Source organism: Pongo pygmaeus, chromosome X (genome assembly GCF_028885625.2).
Source record: "Pongo pygmaeus isolate AG05252 chromosome X, NHGRI_mPonPyg2-v2.0_pri, whole genome shotgun sequence".
Taxonomy (NCBI): domain Eukaryota; kingdom Metazoa; phylum Chordata; class Mammalia; order Primates; family Hominidae; genus Pongo; species Pongo pygmaeus.
In genome coordinates, this window is record NC_072396.2 from 6,695,038 (window position 1) to 6,717,297 (window position 22,260).

Sequence of the window (22,260 nt, forward strand, 5' to 3'; positions counted from 1 at the left end):
GAGTGTCTTTTAGCAAGCTAATGCATTATAATTAGCGTATAATGATCAGTGAGGAAGACTAGAGGTCGCTTTCATCATTATCTTGGTTTTGGAGGATTTTGGTCAGCTTCTTTACTGCAACCTGGTTTATCAGTGAGGTTTCTCTGACTTGTATCTTGTGCCAACCTCTTATCTCCTATGACTAAGAATGCCTAACCTCCTGAGAAGACACCCCAGCAGGTCTCAACCTCATTTGACCCAGCCCCTATTCAAGATGGGGTCAAGCTTGTTCAAACATCTCTGACAAATTCAGTCCTGAATCTACAGGATGCAGTTGAGAAAGATAGGTGCCAAAACCGGGGAAGGGAAAGTGCCCCAGTGGTCCAGAGAAAGAGGTCAGAGTCAGTGTGAGGATGGTGACCATACAGGAAGACCACTTGGTGTGAGGTGTTGAGGTTTAAATGAGGGGAAGGGGGCCAGGCACGGTGGCTCACACCTGTAATTCAAGCACTTTGGGAGGCCGAGGTGGAAGGGTCATTTGAGACCAGGAGTTGGAGACCAGCCTGGCCAACATGGCGAAACTTCATCTCTACTGAAAATACAAAAAAAATTAGCCAGGGGTGGTGGTGCATGCCTGTAGTTCCAGGTATTCGGGGGACTGAGGCATGAGAATTTCTTGAACGCGGGAGGCGGAGGTTGCAGTGAGCCGAGATCATGCCACTGCACTCCAGCCTGGGTGACAAAACAAGACTCAAAAATAAATAAATAAATAAATAAATAAGGGGAGTGGGCATCTGTCTTGGGGGAAGATCTGATAGCTGCTATGGAGGATTGGATACATATAGAGGGGAAGGGCAAATAAAAATAAGCACAAATATTAGGAACAATGGGAGCCAAAATTCCATCAGATAAGGAAATTACAATTAAGGATAGGGAAAGCTAGAATGAGCATGACGGTATGGATATAGAATTGGAGGTATCAGAATCAAGTAATGGGCTTTGAGATAGTCTTTTTGAGAGATAAAGAAAATAAATGTAGGTACTTGTTGCTGGGGCTCAGAAGCCAATACCCCAAAATATGGCATTTTGACATGCTGAACTGAAGAAGCTTCAAGGTCTCTCGGATGACCTCCTTCCTCAACCTTCTCTCCCGAGGAAGCTGAAGTTCCCTTATCTGCCTAAAATTCACAACCCCAAAGGAAAACAATTGTTTTTTCTTCCTCCCCCTGTTATCTCTTCATCTGTTGCAGAAAAGACCAAGATGTAACCCCACACCTGAGCAGACCTTTTTACCACGATAACGAGTGTCTTCCAAGGATCATTTAAATTCCAAAGAGAACTCTTTACAAGTTAATCTCTGTTCTCCTCCTGTCATTCTCCCTACAAAGTATTTGTTGCCCCTCAATAGAATTCTTCTTCTCCCACCAACCCCCCCACCACCTGTTTTAACAGGATCCAAGTCCTAAATCTTTCTGTAATCTCAGGGTGGCATATAAGCTTCCGGACCTGATTAGGAAGTTGAGTCTTCACTCTTATGTCTCCCATATATACACATTAAATAAATTTCTATTCCTCTTCTCCTCTTAATCAATCTGCCTCATGTCAGTGATTTTTCAGCAAACATTTAGGGGGCCAATAGCCATGGACCCCATCGTATATATGTGTACATATTTTAGTTCTGTTCACTAAGAGACTCTGGGCATGAGGATATTCCAATGTTAATGAGCACATTGAGGATCCAGATTTTGGCTTCTACACATTATTATTCATTTGTAGATTCCAGGGCTCCTTGGAAAAATTGCAGAATCCTGGGCTGAGTCAGGAGCAGTGTAAGATGGTAATTAGGAATATAACATATCAGAAAATATTCAAAGAGTCATGAGATTATGGTAAAAGATGCAAGCCAATTTGGAGAAGCTACCACTGGCCAATCTGGGTACAGTTTGAGTATCAAAACAACTAATGATACTTGTCAGGCCTCTGAGCCCAAGCTAAGCCATCATATCCCCTGTGACCTGCATGTACACATCCAGATGGCCGGTTCCTGCCTTAACTGATGACATTCCACCACAAATGAAGTGAAAATGGCCAGTTCCTGCCTTAACTGATGACATTGTCTTGTGAAATTCCTTTTCCTGGCTCATCCTGTCTCAAAAAGCTCTCCTACTGAGCACCTTGTGATCCCCACTCTGCCTGCCAGAGAACAACTCCCCTTTGACTGTAATTTTCCTTTATCTACCCAAATCCTATAAAACAGCCCCACTCTTATCTCCCTTCTTGCTGACTCTCTTTTCGGACTCAGCCCGCCTGCACCCAGGTGAAATAAACAGCCATGTTGTTCACACAAAGCCTGTTTGGTGGTCTCTTCACACGGACGTGCATGAAAATACTAATGGATTATAAGTTATTGAGTGAAATGAGAGACAACAAGTTCATATTGATATGGATAAAGTGAATAGAAAATTTGATGAGGAAGAGGATATATTCACAGTTTGAAGGAACTGCCCAATGGATACTGTGATGGCTAATATTGAGTGTCAACTTGATTGGATTGAAGGATGCAAAGTATTGTCCCTGGGTGTGTCTGTGAGGGTGTTGCCAAAGGAGATTAACATTTGAGTCAGTGGACTGGGAAAGGCAGACCCACCCTCAATCTGTGTGGACACAATCTAATCAGCTGCTAGCGTTGCTAGAATAAAAGCAGGCAGAAGAACCTTGTGATGATTAATACTGAGTGTCAACTTGATTGGATTGAAGGATACAAAGTGTTGATCCTGGGTGTGTCTGTGATGGTGTTGCCAAAGGAGATTAACATTTGAGTCAGTGGGCTGGGAAAGGCAGACCCACCATTAATCAGGGTGGGCACCATCTCATCAGCTGCCAGTGCAGCTAGAATATAAGCAGGCAGAAAAATGTGAAAAAGAGAGACTGGCCTAGCCTCCCAGCCTACATATTCCTTCCATGCTGGATGCTTCTTGCCCTCTAACATCAAACTCCAAGTTCTTCAGTTTTGGAACTCAGACTGGCTTTCTTGCTCCTCAGCCTGCAGACTGCCTATTGTGGGATTGATATGGTTTGGCCATGTCTCGACCCAAATCTCAACTTGAATTGTATCTCCCTGAATTCCCACGTGCTGTGGGAGGGATCCTGGGGGAGGTAATCGAATCATGGGGTCTGGTCTTTCCTGTGCTATTCTTGTGACAGTGAATAAGTCTCACGAGATCTAATGGGTTTATCAGGGGTTTCCGCTTTTGCTTCTTCCTCATTTTCTCTTGCTTCCACCATGAAAGAAGTGCCTTTCACCTTCTGCCATGATTCTGAGGCCTCCCCAGCCATGTAGAACTGTAAGGCCAGTTAAACCTCTTTTCTTCCCTGTCTTGGGTATGTCTTTATCAGCAGTGTGAAAACAGACTAATACAGGGACCTTGTGATTGTGATTGTGATTGTGTGAGTTAATAATAAACTCCCCTTTATTATTATTGTTATTTATTTATTTATTTATTTATTTATTTTGAGACGGAGTTTCGCTCTTGTTGCCCAGGCTGGAGTGCAGTGGTGCAATCTCGGCTCACCGCAACCTCCGCCTCCCTGGTTCAAGTGATTCTCCTGCCTCAGCCTTCCGAGTAGCTGCGATTACAGGCATGCACCACCATGCCTGGCTAATTTTGTATTTTCAGTAGAGATGGGCTTTCTCCATGTTGGTCAGGCTGGTCTCGAACTCCCAACCTCAGGTGATCCACCCGCCTCAGCCTCCCAAAGTGCTGGGATTACAGGTGTGAGCCACTGTGCCCAGCCTAAATTCCCCTTTATATAGATGTGTATATATAATGTATATCCCATTAACTCTGTCTTTCTAGAGAACCCTGACTAATACAAACGTGGAAGGACTAGACTGGCTTAGTCTTCAGGCCTACATCTTTCTCCTGTGCTGGATAATTCCCGCCCTTGAACATCATACTCCAAGTTCTTCAGCTCTGGGCCTCAGACCTTCAACCACCGACTGTAGGCTGCACTGTCAGCTTCCCTACTTTTGAGGTTTTGGGACTCAGACTGGCTTCCTTGCTCCTCAGCTTCCAGCTGGCCTTTTGTGGGACTTCACCTTGTGTCGTGTGAGTCAATACTCCTTAATAAATTCCCCATATATACACATCTATCCTATTAGTTATGTCCCTCTAGATAACTCTGACTGAAGACAAATGTGTAATTTTACTTTGGAGAAGCATGACAAACACCACCTTTGCTGAGTAATCAAGGTGAGCATCATTGATGCACACTTTTGTTCCGGGGTCAGGAAACATCACCACAAAGGCCATCTAGGTGCTGGGTGAACCTAGAAAATGCTGCCCTACTACTGCTCACCAGCTGCAGGTGGAGTTCCTTGAGAGACAATCAGGGACATGAAAAGCTTGAGTTTGCTCATCTGACACTGGTGGTCCTCTTGTAAGATCCTCAAAGAGCAGTTCAGGATCAAAATTCTTTCTTGGACAGAACCACCAGTCTCCATTCTTTCATTTCTTTCTATAGTTTTTACCAGTTTACTTGTTGTTTTGTAGCTGCCCAATGGGCTCTTGCCTGCTGCCTAGACAGAGGGGATTTATCAAGGGAGGAGAATTGCAACAGGGAAAGAGTAATTCATGCACAGCCAGCTATGTGGGAAACCAGAGTTTTATTGTTAAATGTTACTTAAATCAGTCTCCCTGAGAATTCAGGCATCAGAGTTTTTCAGGGAAATTTGGTGGGTAGGGAGCCAGTGAGTCAGGAGTTCTGATTGGCCGGGTTGGAGATGGAAATCACAGTGAAGTGGCCTCGTTGTCTGGGGTGACATCCAGAGTTTTTGGTCTCATGGCCAAGGAAATGAAGGATGCAGACACTCCAAGGGTGAGGTTTAGAGCAGAAATTTAATAGAAGAAAGAAAGAGAACAGCTCTCTGCTACAGAGAGGGATCCTGGAAAAAGGGCTGCTGTTTTGCAAAGCTTTTATAAGAAACCGATGAGGGCTGGTCATCTCGTTTGCATAATGCACAAACTTCTGGTAGATCCACCCCATCCTCCTAATGCACACGTGGGCCCTTAACTTGAGTTATTCCATATTGCTTTGTTTTCCTTACTGCACATGTGTGAGGGAATGGAATTTTCCATTGCAGGCGTGTCTTGGCAAGTCACCTGTGCATGCTTTCTTATCTGTGTGTCTCTGGGCATGTCTTAGGCAAGCTCTCCCCACTCCCTTGCAAGTTCCCTTATCTGTGTCTGCAGGCTGTTCTTTTGTTTAAAATAATTCAGCTGAGGACCCACTCTAACTGCCTGCCTGACCAGGTTTTTTCCTTTCTCCTCTCTCAATAGGAACTCAAAGCTCTACTCTTGTGCTGAGTCAGCTCCTGGATGGGGACCACAAGATCAAATGAGCCAGTTTATGGATCTGGGTAGTACCAGCTGATCCATTGGGTGCAGGGTCTGCAAAATATCTCAAGCTCTGATCTTAGGTTTTACAATAGTGATGTTAACCCCAGGAGGAGTTTGGGGAGGTTCAGAATCTTGCAGCCTCTGCCTGCATGACTCCTTAACCATAATTTCTAATATTTTAACTAACTTGTTAGTCCTACAAAGGCAGTCTAGTGCCTAAGCAAGAAGGAGGTTTGTTTTGGGAAAGGGCTGTGATTGTCTTTGCTTCAAACTATAAAGAATAAACTAAGTTCCTACCAAAGTTAGTTCAGCCTATGCCCAGGAGTGGAAAAGGACAGCTTGGGAGGTTAGAAGCAAGATGGAGCTTGTTAGGTCAGATCTCTTTCATTTTCTCAGTTATAATTTAGCAATGGCAGTTTCAGTTTCATCTCTTTGTTTTCTTTTCTTCCCAGAGACTTTTTAAAAAATTTTATTTTGGGACTGAATTTTTCTCTTGTTGTTGCCCAGGCTGAAGTGCAATGGCATGACCTTGGCTCACTGCAACCTCCGCCTCCCAGGTTCAAGCGATTCTCCTGCCTCAGCCTCTCGAGTAGCTGGGATTACAGGTGTCCACCACCATGCCTGGCTGATTTTTTTGTATTTTTAGTAGAGACAGGGTTTCACCATGTTGGCCAGGCTGGTCTCGAACTCCTGACCTCAGGTGATCTGCCCACCTCAACCTCCCAAAGTGCTGGGATTACAGGACTGAGCCACTGCGCCTGGGCCCCTAGAGACTTTAAGAGACCACATATTCTTTAGTTGCTTTCATGAGAACCCAGAACATTAATGACTAGTGTTATTTTAGAATTACTATTCAATGCAGTACGCAGAAGGCAATGAAATATATCATGCCAATTACAAAGGAGGAAGTAGAGTAATTATATCGGGGTGAAGGGACAATTTTGTAACTAAAACTTAAGAGAATCAAGCAGAAAGTAAGAATGGAGATGTTAAGTCAGTAAAGTAACATAGTTTGTTATGAAATTAACACACATATTCAATATATTCCCCACATCAAAGTAATAATCTGTTAGGAAATAAACTGACAGGAAAACAACTCGTTTGTGTTACCAAATAAGCGAAATACAAATAAAATACTTCAAAACTAACTTAACAAGCCATGTACAATATAAATTTAGAGAAAACATTGAAACATTACTGGCATATATTAAGTAAGAATTAAGTTAGTGGGAAAACATATTTTTTTCTTGGTGAGGAAGACTCTGTGTTGTAAAGATGTCAATCTCCCTAAATTAATTTGTAAATTGAAGGCAATATCAATGTAAATGCCAACAGAATTTCTTTGAGTTCTAGAAAAGCTGATTTTAAAAGAAATGGGGGAGGAACAGCCCATCCATATATCCAGATTTATAACGCTACATTTATTAAAGCTACTTGGGGTTGGCACAGAAATATACATAGAGTAATTGATGGGACAAACAGCCCATAAATAGATTGGTACACAGAAAAGAATTTGGTACATGACAAAGGGAACACTGCAAATCAGTGAGGAAGAGAGAATGCATTTAACAAAGAGTTGTGTGATCTGGCCATTAGAGGGAAAAATACATGCATGTACACATATATGTGCATGTATACATATATATTCATGCATACATGTATATGTAACTAAATTTGCTACTATGTTTAGTAACGATGTACATATTTATACACATACAATATACTAAATTCAACTATATAAGAATGCATATAGATGTAGATTTCTACTTATCTACCTATGGTTTATATTCTTTCTTATATAAAATTAAATTTAAGTGTAGAAATTCTAAAAGGGAGCAGAGTTTATTTTACAAACATGATATTGAAGTGGAGATAACTTTCAAAGAAAGAGAAACCCTGTGCACCACAAAGATTGATGAATTTGGGCACAGATAAGTTTACAATTTCTATATTCAAAAATAAACTATAAATGAAATTAAAAGAGAAAAATTTAAAACCCTCATATCTGCTGTACTAGGTCATACTGGATTTGAGGATAGGGATGCTTCCTTTCATTTACACAATTGCTTAGTATCAACAGAACTCCTGGACCTTGTATGCTGTGTTCTAGGCAATTACTCTAGAAATGTCAGAGGCATTCATACCTGAGCAACTCCATCTTGAGACAGGGCTAGGAAAAATGAGGCTGGAACTTCCTGGGCTGCATTCCAAGGAGGTTAGGTACTCCTAGCCTCTAGATGTTTACGGTTAAGGGAAGAATAGATTAATAATGTTTACCAAACAGACCCAAATTCAGGAATGTACTGGATATCCCGATATCTTGACAACAAAAGCATTCCTAATTTTGCTTTAAAGACAATAATATCGATTCTTGCAAAATATAGTAAGGAGAATTAATCCCTTATCACAAATGCTTGTAATACAGCACATCTCCCCATGATTTTTTGTTATCCTCTATGTAAACAAGCATTGTACCTAGGGTGGGTGCATTTCTCCTTTTACTTTCAGGAACACCCTACTCTGTCTATGGAGGAGCTATTCTTTCACCACTTTACTTTCTTAACAAACTTGCTTTCGCTTTGCACTGTAGACTCGCCCCAAATTCTTTCTTGCACGAGGTCCAAGAGCTCTCTCTTGGGGTTTGGATTGGGACCGCTTTCTGATAACAGAAACATTAGATTATCGATTGATTGTGTTAATCAGAAATTCCATATTTTCAAACCTGAATTTTTTCCCCACATGCAGACCAGGGGAATTGACTCATGTATCCTAAGGAATTAAGACTCACTGAAAGTCCCAGAATTCATCCTTTCCCTTAACAGAAAATTAACTGTGGGATATGAGGGGGTAAAAAATCAACACCGTGAAAAGAGCTGGCTCAAGTATAAAAAAGTGGTCCAAGCTACAGAGCTCTCTGACTTATAGACATTTTTTTTTGGTTTTATTTATTTTTTTTTTTGGTAACTGTTTTATTCAGATATAATTCACCCATTTAAGGTGCAAAATTCAATGGATTTTAGCACAGTAAAATAATTGTGCAACCATAATCACAAACTACTTTAGAATATTTTCATCATCCCCAAAAGAAATACTGTATTCGTTGGCTATTACCCTGCGTTCTACCCCCATAGCCCACCACAACCCCAGCCTCAGGCAAGCACTAATATATGGATGATCTCTATAGATTTGCCTGTTCTAGACATTTATATAAATAGAATCAAACAAGAGTGGTATTGTTTCGGGCTTATTTCACTTAGCATAACGTTTTCAAGGCACGTCGATGTTGCAGCATGTACCAGTACTTCATTCCTTTCTATGGTTAGCTATTCCATTGCCTGGCTATATCACATTTTGTTTATCCACCCAGCAATTAATGAACACGTCAGTTCTTCAACTTTGGTCTTCTTTTTTGAGAATGATTTGGCTATTCAGAGTGCCTTGCAATTCCATGTGAATTTCAGGATCAACTTTTCCACTTCTGAAATAGCCCACTGGGATTTTGCTGGGGATTGTGGTGATTCAGGAGACCACCCTGTCAAATACAATCTTCTTAGCAATATCAGGTCTTCCAAACCTAGAACACAAGATGCCTTTCCACTTATGTAGGTCTTCATTAATTACCTTGAGCAAATTTTCGTACTTTTCAGAGTCTAAGTGTTGTACCGCTTTCTGTAATTTACTCCTAAGTAATTTATTTTATTTTTTGACGCTATTGCAACTTGAATTATTTTTCTTAATTTTATTTTTGGATCATCCATTGGAAGCATATAGAAATTCAATTGACTTTTTAAATATTGATCTTGCATCTTTAGAGTTTTCTTGTTACAAGATCATGACATCTGCAAATAGATATTGTTTTACTTCTTCCTTGCCAGTATGCATGCCTTTTATTTTATTGCTTTTTTTTTTAATGACATAATTGCCTTGGCTAGAACCTCCAGTATAATGTTTAATAGAAGTGGTGAGAGCAGAAATCTTTGTCTTGTTCCTGATATTAGGGGAAAAGCATCCAGCATTTCACCATTACGTATGACGCTAGCTCTTGTTGTTTTTGTATTTGTACTGCAGAGAATTTTGTTGGATTCCCATACATGGGGAAAGAGAAATAAAATCTGGTTCATGGTGTGTGTTCAAAATATGACATATATATTTCCATTCAACTGTGGTGTGTGACTATTCAATAAATAATTTTAAACTTACGTTGATAATTATGAATTTTTAAATAACATTCATAGAATTTAACATTTACCAAAATTCAAATTCAACGTTAATGCTTTCCCCAAAACAAACAACGACCAAAAAATTAAAAACAGACATTAGGTTTACTCCATGATATTAAAATACAAGTTTTATTTACAGCGCTATGAACCAAATGAGTGGTAATCTTAGAATTTATTTAAAATATATTAACAAAATGGTATTTTAAAATTATCTTGAATAGCTTAAGTAACTTGTCAGTTTCCTTAAAAAAAAAAAACAGTCATGCTACCTTACAACTATAAAGCACTTTTCCATTTATAAGAGAGTCTCATAATCATTACCTTATGTTAATCTCTCAATTTTGAGACCGGTAAAATGCATATGCATTTGAGGAATAAGGAGACTGGGTTTCAGAGACATTGCATGTGGGTAGGAACATAGCTGTTTGCTGGCGAAGCTTGTACTAAAAATGGACCCCCCTCATTCAGTTTTCTGAGGTCCCCTGTCCACTCAAAACTTGCTCTTCTTGATGTGATGTTTTCAGAATGGTCTGTCAATCTCATGCCACCTGTACTTTCCAGCACAGAGAGCACAAATGCACAAGGTTGAATTATTAAAAAAGTTAAATCACAGGAAATCAAAAGAACATTCAAGTATCACAAGAAATTAGGATGCAAAATAAAAGCTATATTTAAATACATGATTATGGGCTGTTGGCACTAACTCATGTCATTTTTGTCATCAGGTGCTTTACTAGGGCGAGTTAATGATGTATATACGTGAGTTCAAAACTTTTCTAACTACATATTTTAGGCAAAGCTATGTCAGTCTCCAGGATGGGATTCTATCTTGTCAAAAGTCTATGCAATCTATAACATTCCATAATTCAATTAATTTCAGAATATTTAAAGGGCTATTCATCATTTCTAGATTGGTGAAAATTCAACATATTGTCTTGTGCATTGAGTGTTAAGATATCTACATTATATTAAAGAATTCTGAGGCAGAAAAAAAAAAACAAAAAACAGAGAGACTTTTCCTTGTAAAGGTGAGATTTCATGAGTTACCAGGGCCTACAAAGTAAAAATGGTCTAGTCAATGGAAAAGGGGTTAAAAGACGATATTCATCCATGTTTAGGGATTTTTTTCTCTTTCTTTTTCTTCTCTTTTCGTTTTTTTTTTTTTTTTTTTTTTTGACAGGGTCTTGTTCTGTTGCCCTGGCAGGAATGTAGTCAGGGCTTACTGCAGCCTTGACCTCCCAGGCTCAAGGCATTCTCCTGCCTCAGCCTGTAGCTAGAACAACAGGCATGTGGACCATGCCCAGCTAATTTTTTATTTTTTGTAAAGATGAGGATCTCACTATGTTGCCCAGCTGGTCTCGAACTCCTAGACTCAAATGATTTTCCTGCCTTGGTCTCATAGAATTCTGAAATTACAGGTGTGAGCCACTGCGCCCGGCTGGGATTTTTCACAGTTAGGTCTAGGAAACATTTTTTTTTTTTTTTATGGCTCCAATGCATGTATCAAGAATATAATGACACAGGTTTGTTTTATGGGATGACAGATAATTGCTCTGCAAGCATGCTGACAACCCTATAAGTATGATTTGCAGTAAGCCCCCAAACACATTTTCCCATGTGTCTTCTGTGATAACAATAGGTCTTCCTGCTACTCATCCATGCACATAGGGCAAATTCTCTCATGCACAGTTGAAATAACCAGAGACTTTAGGCAGCACTTGGGGAGCTTATAGTATAATTTTGAGAAGCACCCATAACAGCTAATGAGCTGATTGTTTCCAGTGAAATCGTAGGCACATTGTGCACTCTAAACATTTGTTCTTTCTTTCTTCTTTCTTTCTTTCTCTTTCTTTCTTTCTTTCTTTCTTTCTTTCTTTCTTTCTCTTTCTTCCTTTCTTCCTTTCTTTCTCCCTTCCTTCCTTCCTTTTCTTCCTCTTTTCTCTTTCTTTCTTTTCTTTTCTTTCTCTCTCGTTTCATTCTCTCTTTTCTTTCTCTCTCTTTCTTTCTCTCTTTCTCTCTCTTCTTTCTTTCCCTCCTTCCTTCCTTCCTTCTGTTTATGAGACAGAGTCTCACTCTGTCACTCAGGCTGGAGTGCAGTGGCACAATTTCGGATCAGCCTTGATTTCCTAGACTCAGGTGATCCTCCCATCTCAACCTCCTGAGTGGCTAGCACTACAAGCATGCACCACCAAGTCCTGCTCAGTTTTTGTATTTTTTGTAGAGATGGGGTTTCACCATGTTGCCCAGGCTGGTCTCAAACTCCTGGCCTCAGGTAATCTTCCCATCTCAGATTACAGGTGTGAGCTACTGCACCTGGCCCCAAGGAATGATTTTCTTTTGAAAATGTCATCAGAATACATGATGAGTCACCCCAGAATTGCCCTCTGGCTCTTTGGTCTGCAGGTTCATCATGTCAGTATTCACAATAGCAAAGACATGGAATCAACCAAAATGGCCTATCAATGGTGGACTGGATGAAGAAAATGTGGTACATATACACCGTGGAATACTACACAGCCATAAAAAGAATGAAATCATGTTACTTGCAGCAGCATGGATTCAGCCGGGGGACATTATCCTGTGTGAATCAGTGCAGGAACAGAGAACCAAATACCCAAACACTGCATGTTCTCACTTACAAGTGGGAGCTAAACATGGATACTCATGGACATAAAGATGGAAACAGCAGACACTGGGATTAGTAGAATGAGGAGGAAGAGAGGGTGGCAAGGTTTAGAAAAGTAACTATTGGGTCCAATGTCACTACTTGGGTGATGGGATTATCTGTGCCACAAACCCCAGTGTCACACAATATACCCAGGTAACAAACCTGCACATGTATTCCCTGAATCTAAAATAAAAATTGAAATTAAAAAACAAAGTATATTTACATGTTTAAAGCCTTTCCTGTATGTTGCTGTATTTTTTTTCCAGAAACTTACAGCAATTTATCTCCCACCAGAAACCATGGGGTGTCGTTTACTTCCCTCAGATTCCACTAATATTTTTTTCCAATGGAGTGGTAAAACATTTTCACTTTTAGTAAGACCACAACACCAAGGCCAACAGGGCTACTGATGTCCAGTTCCTAAGTTTACTCTCTGCCCTCCATCTCTCCTGTACCTTTCTTTCACAGCTTCTCTATCAATACTATGAGCTCCAGTCCCTGCAGAATGCAGCGGTTTCTTGAATGAATGCTTTATGACCTTTTGTTCTTCCCAGCATTTGCAGGTGCTATCCCCTTGGTCTGGCGTGTTCTTATCCACCCTTTGCTACTTATCCTCTTCTTGCTCCAGCTTCTTGATGCAGTTGGGATTTTGCTTTTTTGTCTTGGCTGTTTCATTTTATGCGTTGACTTGCCCAGGGTTACAGTGCCCTCCTGTTTTGTCAGAGACCAGTTGCGATGATGCTGTGAAGGTATTATGTAGGTATGATTAACATTTACAATAATATGCTTTGACAAAAGCAGAATGCCCTCTGTGACATGTGTGGTGTCTTAGTCCACTTGAACTGCTATTACAAAAACACCATTGACTAGGAGGTTTACACAACAGACATTTGTTTCTCATAGTTCTAGAGGCCGGCAGTCCAAGATCAAGGTGTGCCAGATTCTGTGTCTGGTGAGGGCTCTCTTCCTGGTTCATAGATGGCAGTTTCTTGCTGTGTCTACACATGGTGGAAGGAGTGAGGGAGCTTTCTACAGTCTCTTTCATAAAGGCACTAATCCCATTCCTGTGGGCTCTACCCTCATCACCTCCCAAAGCCCTCACCTCCTAACATCATCACCTGGGGAATTAAGATTTCAATGTATGAATTTTGTAGGCGACATGCACATTCATTCTATAACAGAGGGCTTCATTCAATCATTGAGGGCTTTAAAAGCAAAAACTGAGGATTCCCCGAGAAGAAGGACTTCTGCCTCCAGCCTGCAACATAGAAGTCCTGCCTACACTTCAAACTTTCAGATTGGTTCTATTTAAGTTACTGGAGAAATCTCCAAACTGCTTTCCACAGTGGCTGAACTAATTTACATTCCCAACAACAGTGTATAAGCGTTCCTTTTTCTCCATAGTGTTACCAACATGTTATTTTTTCACCTTGTAATAATACTCAATGAATACCCTTTGACTTAGCAATTCCATTCCTAGAAACATAGGTTATGCAAATAGTCACTGATGCGTGCAAAGATTTAATTGTATGTTCTTCCAAGTTTTGTTTATTCACAGTGAAGAGGTGGACAGACACTGAATACCCCAAATGGAGAATTGGGGTAAAACTAAAAGTAGTTGAAACCCAATGCAACTATTTCATGATAGTGTTCCAGGAAAACTAATGACAGAGGGGGTCACCAGTGTAATATATGAATTAACAAAAGAGGTAAAAATGATTTTGTGTATGTAAACATAGCTGCAGATACACAGCTACAGATATAGATACAGTCATAGATATAACTATAAAGATGTATGCCCAATAGATAACAGTAGTGCAATTACAGATAATTTAATTCTTTCTTTGCACATGTCTGTATGTATTAAATATATTTTTAAATGACAACCAGTAGCAACTGTAGTGGAGAAACCTGACAAATACTCCCTCAGCTGGGTGATCAATGTCAAGGTCAACAGAAATCAGTGATGTTGGTGGGACGCTCCTTTGCTAGGATGTGATTAATACTGTACTTTACCTCTGCCTTTCTTTAAAAAACCTATAACCCTAGCCTAAACATGAGAAAACCATCAGAAAAATTGCAATTAAGGGTCATTCTACAAAGAAACCTGAGCTGTACTCTCCAAAACTGTCAAGATCATTGAAAACAAGGAAAGTCTGAGAAACTGCCACAGTTAAAAGGAACCTAAGAGGAAAAGATGATTAAAGATATAGGGTACCCTGAAAGAGACCCTGGAACAGAAAAAGACTGTTAGGCAAAAAGGAAGGAACTCTAAATAATATATGGACGTTAGTTAATGATAGTGTAACAGTTTGGGTTAATTAATTGTGACAAATATATGAAACACTGTGCAGAGATGAACTTTGTGAGGGGAAGGAACTTCACCATAATGAGTCTGTTTTCTAGAGTTAAAGAGATTTCCAGTTTCAGCCCCTTCATTCCATCTTCCTACTCTTCCCCCACTGCCCACAAAGGTGCATAAGGGGGTGGTCTCATTTGAAATTAAAATCGACCCAGGAGTCTACAATAGGCATCTTTTATAAACTTTCAGTCTGAACTGTGTCAAGTTTTGTTTCCCATCCCCATCCATAAATAGCTGTCTGTAGTAATTTCTCTCCATTCCCGTGCCCCCTTTTGAGCTCCAATATCAACTAGCAGTTGTAGGAATAGGGTGGGAGACACTTCTTGTATCTGAATTATAATTTCCTATAACATATCACAGATCAGGTGAGCTGGCATCTGTCCTTCCTTAACCTTCTTCTGGGCTGGGGACAAACCAAGGCTTGGCTGCATCTCTGACCTCCCAGCTGGTGCAAGTCCCAGCCCACGATGATGTCACAGTGCTGTGGTTATGTATGTCTGTGATATCAGGGGTGTTTAGGAGATGAACTGTGTATTAGTCTGTTCTCAAGCTGCTAATAAAGACATAGCCAAGATTGGGTAATTTATAAAGGAAAAAGGTTTAATTGACTCACAGTTCCACGTGACTGGGGAGGCCTCACAATCATGGCAGAGGAGCAAGGGATGTCTTACATGGTGACAGGCAAGAAGAGAGAATGAGAGCCAAGTGGAAGGGGTTTATCCCTTATAAAATAATCAGATCTTGTGAGACTTATCCACTACCACAGAACAGTATGGGAGAAACTTCCCCCATGATTCAGTTATTTCCCACTGAGTTCCTCCCACAACATGTGGGAATTATGGGAGCTACAATGCAAGATGAGATTTTGGTGGGGACACAGCCAAGCCATATCAAACTGTGATGCTTGAAATTAGGAAAATGTACCCTCTGATGCATCTCGAATTTTGGCTATGAATATTTTCACAGTTGCTGAAGCACATGGCTGAAACGCTTTCCCAAAGAGTTGTGCCAGTTTCTACTCCAAACAGCATTAGAGGTAGGAGCATTTTTTCTTAAATTGCATTTAGGAACAGATAGGAGAGGTAGAAGTTCGGGGAGAGGGCAAATAGCTGTCAAGTAATGGAAAGAATATTGGAGTATGTTTCAGGTGAATGAACTTTAGTCCCTGGGCTCTCTGCACCATGATGGTATCTTCATTCAGGCCAGTGACTGTGAGGTTCTGTGTTTTCTTTTACAAAGAGGTGTCTGGACCTGCTGCCTCCAAAGTTGCCTCTGGTTCTGAAATTTTATGGCTACGATTCTATCACAAAATTCACAACGATGCCGGAGTTGGTTCTGCTGTGACCAAAGGGGGAGTTAAATCATCGTAAACCCAAAAGGATGCATAATGGAATTATCATAGGATTTGAATTATGTACTTATTATTTTCCATGTAAGGGCATGCTTTTGGGAGACATGACTGGATCCAAAAATGTGAAACGTATTGGGTTTCGTTGGGTAGTCCTGACTGATTTATTCATTCAATTAAAAATGGGTTTAGCATCCTGTCTGTACTTGGAGTCGATATTACCTTGAAGGAACAGGAGAAGAAAAAAGAAGAAAAAGAGGACAAAGGGGAAGGAAAGCAGGAGAGATTGAAGCATCATGTGGAAATGGGGATAGGAGGCTGTGACTCAAGGAATGAGGGTAGCCTCTAGAAATTGGAATAGACCAAAGAATAATCTCCCCTAGAGCCTCCAAAAGGAATGATATCCCACCAATACCTTGATTTTAGCCCAGTGATAGCACGTCAGAATCTTGACCTCAAGACTGTAAGATAATAAATTTGTGCTGTTTTAAGCTGGCAAATGCATGGTGCTTGTCTACAGAAGCAGTAAAATACTAATAGAGTTTAGCTCTCTGATGAATGGTTTCTGTCCCCTTATGAGAAAACTCCCATTTCTGTAAAGGAACAACACTCTAGAAATCAGTCTTGATGAGGACTGGCCATTTCTACTTATCCAGATGAATGGATTCAGGCAGGTCCTGGTCAGGACGGATCACCAGGGAAATTTCCTGGCTCCACGCCCTGCTCAGAATTCCTTGGAGTCAGCAGGTACAAGAATTTACATCCTTGATGGTACCTTGTGTCACACCAGATTTCTTAATTAAAGACGAGATATTTTAATACAAAAATGGTACGTTAAAGTGATGACATCAGTTAGCCTTAACATGTAATCAAATGTGGAGCATGTTTTTTCTTAAATGGTTACAAATTCTGTTAAAATTTTCTTAGATGTTCTTTTATACATAGGCTCAGCTACAAATTATGTATTTCTAAAGCAAAGGAAGGTTTCTCTTTAGATTAAGGTCATTTCTTTTCTCTTTTCCTTTTCTTCTCCTACAATGCACATACGCATATATTGGTAATTTGTATCATACAAGAGCATGAATTGAGAATGTTTAAATGGTAATTAATTTGCATACAATAAAAAAAGAAGAAATAAGACTGTGAATAACCAACTGGACACAATAATAGAAAACAGTAGTTGCTAAGCTGTAGTCGCCAGACCAGAAAGATGATGATCTGGGAATTTGTTTAAAAGGCACATTTTTAGCTGAGGCAGGTGGGTTGCTGGAGGCCAGGTGTTTGAGACCAGCCTGGGCAACAGAGGGCGACTGCATCTCTACAAAAAATTTTTAAAAGTTAGCTGGGCATGGTGGTGAAACCTATAATTCCAGCTACCTGGAAGGTTGAGGTTGGAGGATCTCCTGAGCCCAGGACTTGGAGGCTGCAATAAGCTATGATTGCGCCACTACACTTTAGCCTGGGCGACAGAGTGAGACCCTGTCTCTAAATAATAAAATAAAAGGCACATTTTCAAATCTCTGCCCAGACTTCTGCAGAGAAGCTATAGAATTCAGACATAGAATGAATCTCGGCTACAAGGCAGAACAATGTGATTGCTTCAAAGATGAGGTCAAATACTGCATCCATGCAATGGCAGAGATCTAAGGGTTTTTAAGGTTTCCACCCACTCACACCTCCAAAATTCCTGTTGTACTAGAGTTATCCTTTTTATTTGGCCGTTAAGAATAAAACATTATACATATATATATGTGTGTGTGTATATATATATTACATATATGTATATATTTTATACACACACACATATGTATATCTTACTATTGGAAGTGTAATTCTTGAAAGAGAGCTTGTAGAAAATTCCAAATTTCAGGATGCAAACTGGACCTATTATGGAATCTGCATTTGAAAGAGTTTTCCAGGTGACTCATATACCCATTAAAAATGGAGAAACATGGCATGTAATCCCAACACTTTGGGAGGCTAAGGTGGGCAGACCACCTGAGGTCAGAAGTTTGAGATCAGCCTGGCCAATATGGTGAAACCCTGTCTCTACTAAAAATACAAACATTAGCTGGGCATGGTGGCAAGTGCCTGTAGTCCCAGCTACTCGGGAGGCTGAGGCAAGAGAATCGCTTGAACGCCGGAGGTGGAGGTTGCAGTGAGCTGGGATCGCGCCACTGCACTCCAGCCTGGGTGACAGAGTGAGACTCCATCTGAAAAGAAAAAAGAAAAATGAGAAACAATGCTTTAAAAGACTCTATTCCTTGAAATGTTGAAGCTACTTCCTCATCCTAAGATATGTGTCTTCTTATTTATTTTTATTTTATTTTGAAGAACTGCAAAGGGAGGAAAATCTTTAAAGTGATCATTATTACTACCTAATTTCTTGTGTTTTAAAAAATTGTATTAGTTTACTTTTTTTTTTAAAGCAGTAGGGAGAAAGCCCCATTTTTCCCTGTTTTATATCTACAAATATGATACAGAATGAAAAAAAATCACTTTTTGACATTTGAAAACATTTTTCCTGATGTTAATTATTAAATTAAAGGATTCCAGCTGATAGTTTCACTGGTGATCATTTTTCCTTTTTTCCAAATTGTCGAAGAATAAACCTACCCGAGTGGGTACCTTGATTTGATACCTGGGGTTAGCAAAGTTTCAAGTCCCATCACAATGACAGGAGAGTATTTATTCTCACTGTTAGTGGCATTATACTCATTCATACATTTACCATGCCTCCCAGATTTTTCCTCTTCCTGTAAATCAATCAGGGTAATGTCATCAAAGCAGAACTCCTAGAAAACGTATGTGTGTGTATATATGTATATATGTGTGTTTATATATATATATATATACGTATAATATATTTGTTACAGAGATTTGACTTTAGTAACTTAAGGAACTGTTTGAGCTGCCTACCTAAGCCTGTTGTCTTTGCAAATTTAATGCTGGAGCCAAACGTCTATAGGGCAGGCAGTCAGGAACGGAAGATGCCCGTGAAGTGGGAGAGATTGGGAACAGTCTGGAGCCCACAAGTGGGACTTGCAGCCATACAAAGATGGTGCTGCTATGGTCTGAATATTTCCATTTCCTCAAAATTTACATGTTGAAATCCTCATCCCCATAGTGATGGTATTAGAAGGTGGGGCATTTGCCAAGTGATGAGGTCATGCAGGTGGAGCCCCATCAATTGGATGAGTGTCCTTGTAAAAGAGACTCCAGAGTGCTCCCTTGCTCCTTTGACCAGGTGAGGACACAAGAAGAAGGAGCCATCTATGGACCAGTGGGTACTCATGGACCAGTGGGTCCTCATCAGACACAGAATCTATCAGTGCTTTGATCCTCAACACCCAGCCTCCAGACCTGTGAAAATTAAGTTTCTGTTGTTTCCAAGCTCCAAGTCCATAGTATTTTATTGAACATCCCAAATGGACTAAGACAAATGGACTAAAACATATGTCTTATCGTTGCCTCTGACCTTGGTAATGAAGAACTGCAGAACTGCAGAATCCAGAAGCCTGCCTTACAGAGCTAAACACACACACCTGGCTTAGGAATCAGAGCTGCCGAAGGAGGATCCAGGAACAGGTGGGGCAGTTGCAGACCTGGCTGCTGCTTCATGCTAACAAGGTGAATCAGCAGATCTGTGACTAAGTGTGTGACCTGCAAAATGGCTGCTGCTTTCTTTCTACATTCCTCATCCTCCAAGAATCTCCCTTGCGGAGATTCATGCAGAAAGGGGAAATATATAAGAAAGAGATTTCTTGGAAATTTAATTCAGCAAAGCCAAATTAACACATTACAAAGCCACTGACGTCTATCCACTCCTCGCTGACTTCTCCGAGTTTATACAGCATTTAATGACCTGGATCTCACCATTTCATATGGGTAAATTGAAACTTAATCAAACCCAAACTTTCTTGCTCTGAGTCAAGTGACATTTCAGAATCCAAACAATATAAAAATGCCCAAATAAATGTCCTGTGATAGGACCATGTTTTCCCCACTCATGTGTCCAGTTCTGATCCTTAAAGAGAGTTCACTAAAACTCATGTCTCCTTTAAATCTATAAGATAGCTACATCTGGATGATTTTTGGTTATAACTTTTGGATTGAAATTATAGAATGGTGGAAGGGGCAATATGAACATTTATATGCAAAAGGGTTCAAAGCAGAAAATGATTGGGTAATCAGAATTCTACTCCTAGTTCTTCATTTGGTCCATTTGAAAAATCAGGCCTCTTTGTCCTACTCTCCAGGGAAATACCTGATACACATCCAGTTTCAAAGAGGAGATGTTAAGAAATGCCTTCCCCTAAATTCACTAGATGTATTCATTTCTGGACACTGACCTTATTCCTCTGTCAGACCATTTAACATTTTCCCTTTAAGTACATGTTTATCTTTTTCCTCTGAAAAGAAAAAAAAAAGCTCTTTTCTTTTGTTAGTAAGTAGCTGGAGGGCAGATAATTACTCTGTATGTATTTAGTCGCAAGTATCATTAGAATTCTGAATTAAAAATAAGATTAATGATTTAATTTCAATCTTGTCAGGATGACCCATTTAAAAAATACTGATGTGATATAATGCTATAAAAGATTTAAGCATAATTTATTGATAAAACCATTACAACTGGAATGAGAGAGCTATTTGTCTACATAATGGTTCCTGAAATCACAGATAGTACTTTCCCATTATTCCACTGCAACATTTATAATTCCTTTTTAGATTTACCATTTTTTCAAACAACCACATATGGTACTTATTATATGCCAGAAAGTGTTCAAAGGGTCTTACAAATACTAACTCATTTAGTTCTCACAGTGACTTAACAAAGCAGTACTATTGCCTTCCCTACATTGTGCATAAGAAAATGGCAGCATGGGCCGGGTGCTGTGGCTCACCCCTGTAACCCCAGAACTTTGGGACACTGAGGTGGGCAGATCATGAAGTCAAGAGATAGAGACCATCCTGGCCAACATGGTGAAATCCCGTCTCTACTAAAAATACAAAAATTAGCTGGGTGTGGTGGCACGCACCTGTAGTCCCAGCTACTTGGGAGGCTGAGGCAGGAGAATTGCTTGAACCCGGGAGGCGGAGGTTACAGTGAGCCAAGATCGCGCCACTGCACTCCATCCAGCCTGGCAACAGAGTGAGACTTCTTCTAAAAAATAAAAATAAAATAAAATAAAAATGGCAGCATGACAAGCATGGGTAACTTGCCCAATTTAACACAGCAGGTGAGTTTTGGAACCATGATACAAACCAGAGTCTGGCTGCCTAACCATGGCTCCATATTGTTTCTGCATTGTAGATAAACCAGTGAGAACTTGGACTGATGGCAGTAGTTAATGCACCTTTGCATTCGAGAAAGTAGCTGGGTGGCAAGATTATTGGTGTGAAAAATTCTCAAATATATAATATTCGTATTTCTCATAATCAAATCAAACGTTGCACAGATTTTCTCTTCATTGGGATTTATATAAATTTAGGTGTAGAAAGTTAATGTAGAAGTTTCACTTTTGGCTAAGAGGGGGTAAACAGGTAATTACCTTCCCATCAGAAAGAAACAAAGACGATATGTGAAACAATGGTTTTTAAGACACTGGATGTCAATCAACAGATAAGTGATTCCAGAAAGAGAGCTAATAAATGAGGTGAGTACTTTTTATTGCATAGCTCCCACACTGAGAGAGATTCCAGGCAGTGGTATGAGGAGGGGAACTTACGCAGAACCAGTGGACTGTCTGATTTGAATTGATAAACCTGATAGTTTAGAGAGAACAAGGCAGCTAGAATTTGAAGCACAGGGTTACAGGAGAGAAGAGAGATGTACAGAGAACTGCCCCCTCAAAAAAAAAAAAAAAAAAAGCCTGCAGAGTGTCCCTGTTGGGTATTTAACCAATTGCTGATGCAGCATGCATATGAGAAAATTACACAAGGATGGAGATATAAACATCCAAAGGAATCAGCACACTGTTCAAGGTTCACAGAGGGCTGTAAATGATGCCTGTTTTCACCAGCCAGAAGGAAAAAAAATTCCCTAAATACATGAGACATTGTATAAAGTTTTGAGGTTGGTCTTGCTTTAGTAAGGAAGAAAAGATTAGCAACAACCTGAGTTCTAATCAGGTCCTGCCTAACAAACCTGAAAAGCAAGACTCTAAGAGATCAATCTCATTCAAAATTCCTTAACTCAAGCGCAGAATAAAACCTAAGAAATTTTAGAGGAATTAAAAAAAAACAGAAATCCAACCCCCAAAGTAGTAAAATTCACCGTCTCT